Source organism: Myotis davidii, unplaced genomic scaffold, assembly GCF_000327345.1.
Source record: "Myotis davidii unplaced genomic scaffold, ASM32734v1 scaffold148, whole genome shotgun sequence".
Lineage (NCBI taxonomy): Eukaryota > Metazoa > Chordata > Mammalia > Chiroptera > Vespertilionidae > Myotis > Myotis davidii.
Genome location: NW_006299479.1, coordinates 966,347 through 969,688, shown reverse-complemented (window position 1 = coordinate 969,688; position 3,342 = coordinate 966,347). Strand labels below are relative to the sequence as shown.

The window sequence follows — 3,342 nt, the reverse complement described above, 5'->3', positions numbered from 1 at the left end:
TCCCCCTCCAGCCAGCGGTGCGGGCGCCCCAGACTCCCTCCACCCGCAAGAGCGAGAGCGTCCAGGCTGTGGCTCCCCCGACATCCCCGAGGCAATTCTCCCTGCTGCTCGGTTCCAGCTAAAGAAACGCAGCTACACGTTCCAGTCTTTCTCTCCAAGCCCCGCGGAGCACCGAGCAGCCCCTCCCAGGCTCCGATCCACCATGCCTGCCCTCCCAGTCCTTCCCTCCCTCCGTCGGCTCCACCGCGCGCTCACACCGGCAACCGCGAGCGCTTACACTCATGCACACACCAAGCACCTCGAATTCATGCGCGGGCGCACACATGCACACGCGGGCGCACACACATGCACACATGGGCGCAGGGAAACTCCGCCCTGGGCGTCTGCAGGAGCAGGGGCACACCCAGTACCCCCGCGAGTGCAGCGGGTTGTGGCGTGAGCCGGGGGAGGGAGCAAAGATCCGCCCCTCGGGTTGGGTTCTCCCTCCACCTGGCAGGTCCCGAGTCATTCAGAACTGACGGTATCCCCTGGTCACGTGGGAACCTGGTCCCCATCCTCCACCCCCACCCGCTGCGGTGCGTGTGGCCCTTTAAATCGGTTATTACTCAGAAGTCCGTTCATACAGGAGGCAGAAGGGGAGGAGAACAGGGGAGAGAGAGTGGAGGGGAGGGAGGGAGAAAGGGAGGAAAGAGAGAGAGAGAGAGAGAGAGAGAGAGAGAGGAGCCTCCAGTCCCTGTCAGAGGAGGGAGTGACCCAGGCGGGGAAGGGACAGGATGGCTTGCAAGCCTCTGCCAGCAGGACCGGGCAGGGAGAGGCAGCGACCCAGGCTGTGGTGATGGCTGGGGCCGCAGAGCCCCCTCCAGGGCCCCGCCCGCCCCTGCCCCGCCTCTAGGGGACACCCCAGAAGTTAGCATCAGTGCCACTTGGAAGCTGCCACCGCAACAAGTAAGTTCTCTTCCTTTGCTCCTCCATTCCTCCCCCAGCAGCGCGGGGAGCCCGTGCCCCAAGCCACTAGCTCTGACCGGGAACCAGCCTGTGCGGGGAGCTGATGGGAACGAGGGAGGGTTTAGGGTGGGTCCCAAGTTCAGCCTTGAAGTCTGGCTGGGAGTTGGCCCTCAGAGGACTGTACGGCTGTCCACCGCTCTGTCCATCTCTGTCCTGGCCCTGGAGCAGGGGTTCCTGCCCACCCCCCAGACCCCCCTCAGGGGTGTTAGAGGCCAGGGCAGGGGGCAGGTGGGCATCACACCCCGGGAGGCCACTCTGCCTTCAGGTGGGGGTGCAGAGGGTGCAGTGGGCTGGGGTGGGGGTGAGCTCCCTCAGCCTTAGACCCTCAGCTTCATCTTGCTTGCTTTCAAGTCTGGCCAAACTGATTGCGTGGCCTTGCTGTGTGTGCCCCTTTGTGCCTGGTCACTTCCTGTGTGCATCACCATCTCTCTTTAAACATCTTTCCGATGGTGCCCCAAGGCCAGGGGTCAGGGTCCAAGTGCAGGGAGAGGGACCAGCGAGAGGGAACAGGGCAGGGCATGGCCCTTATTCCTATTTTCCCAAACCCAGGGGTCCCCTGGGCTGTGCCTCCCTTCAGACAGGCCTCTTCCCGGGGTCTATGTAGCGTGGGCTCCCCAGACTGTATCTGAGCCTCAAAGGTCCAGGGCTCACCCCCGGCGTCGGGTCAGGGAAGACCAGTCCGGCAACATCCATGGGCACGTCTGTGTTTGATTTGGGTTGGGCTGTGCCAAGTACGTTGCTCTCTTTTGATCCTTTGAATGGAACAGAAATGTTCACCCTCAGTCTCCGGGGAGGACTCCCCGCGGCTCAGGGGAGGCTGAGGAACTTTGGGATGTTCTCAACTTACAGAGAGACTCCCACCTGGGTCTCACTCCAAAACAGACCCGTTTTCACCAGGAAGCTCTGCGCCCCACGGCTCTCTGGCTCACAAAGCGCTTCCCACGTGGGAGGGGCGGGGGGAGAAGCTCATATTTATGGCACCGCGTCCCGGGCTGGACACACGCACGTGATTTGATCTGGGCCCCGTCCTGGGGTAGAGGTCAGTTATTGCATGGTCTTGATAGATGACACGGAAGCCGAGAGGGTTCTGAGCACTCCACACCCTGTCCTCCGGCTTCAAACCCAGAGCCAATCCACGGTCCAGCACGGGTCCTGGCATAAGGGTTAGAGAGGCGGTTAGAGCAGTGATGGCGAACCTATGACACACGTGTCAAAGGTGACAGGAGAACTCATTTTTTGGTTGGTTTTTCTTCGTTAAATGGTATTTAAATATATAAAATAAATATCAAAAATGTAAGTCTTTGTTTTACTATGGTTGCAAATATCAAAACATTTCTATATGTGACACGGCACCAGAGTTAAGTTAGGGTTTTTCAAAATGCTGACACGCCGAGCGCAAAAGGTTGGCCATCACTGGGTTAGAGTATGGTCCGGCCTGACACATAGAGCAGGGGCAGCTGCACGGGGACCCCAAACTCCCGCTGTGACCTGGGATGGCATCGCTGCTTAGAGGCGGGAGGCCAGGCCTGCCGTGGGCACAAGGGCGCAGGGCGTGTGCTTCTCGGTAATAATAGCAAGGAACTGTCACCTATCAGACGCTCGCTGTGAGTGACCTTAGGCGTGTGTGTTTGCCATGGGATCGTGTCTTCTTTTCCCAGCCATTGCTCTTCCCACTGCCCCTCCCTCTACCTCACCCCATCCCAAACCCCAGCATCCTGGACCCAAACTCTGAAACAGTTCCCAGGGTAGAGACGAGTAAGCTAAGGCTGGAAAAAGACGGGCATTCTTTTACCTTTGGAGGAATTAGGGGTGCGGGGCGTTACCAAGTGTTTATGACTTGTCAGCGCTGCTCATTCATTATGAGATTGATAATAACGGATTACAGCGGCCTGAATTATTAGAAGCCGCAGGGCCGCCTTGGAAGGGAGCGATCCCAGAGAGAGCTGTCCTGTCCACCCCACCCGACCCCGCACAGTGCCCGCTCCTCCCGAGCCCTGGTCTAGATTCACCAGCTCTCGGATAGAGAGGGGATCCCGTAGCCACAGGGGATCTTGTCCTCTCCAAAAGCCACTGTTCAGTGCTGCATCCTCACAGTGTGTCTCATAATTAAGTAACATAATTAAGTCTCTTAATTAACATAATTAAGCAGAGAAAGCCTGGCGCCATCCAGCTAGGGGAGGGGAGACGCCGCCTTCCCTGGCGCTGAAGTGGGGTCCCAGTGGCATCCCCAGCATGGGTGCCCCTGAGCCTGTGGGCGCATCCCCAGAGGCACAGAGCTCTGTCCGCTGTGGTCCAGCGGAGGCCTCGTGGACCCTGCCACACACCCCCTCTGCCTCG

The 3,342-nt window shown here is 59.3% G+C and overlaps 1 protein-coding gene across 2 annotated transcripts in view; it reads left to right on the top strand.

The window, feature by feature from the left end:
- The first annotated feature begins 711 nt into the window (after positions 1-711).
- Positions 712-3,342, top strand: part of KCNJ5 (potassium voltage-gated channel subfamily J member 5) — a 30,282-nt gene continuing 27,651 nt past the window's right edge. For both annotated transcript variants that reach the window (XM_006775034.2, XM_015571365.1), the window contains exon 1: positions 712-945. The gene's annotated coding sequence lies outside the window, so the exon portion shown is untranslated. The remainder of the gene's footprint in view (positions 946-3,342) is intronic.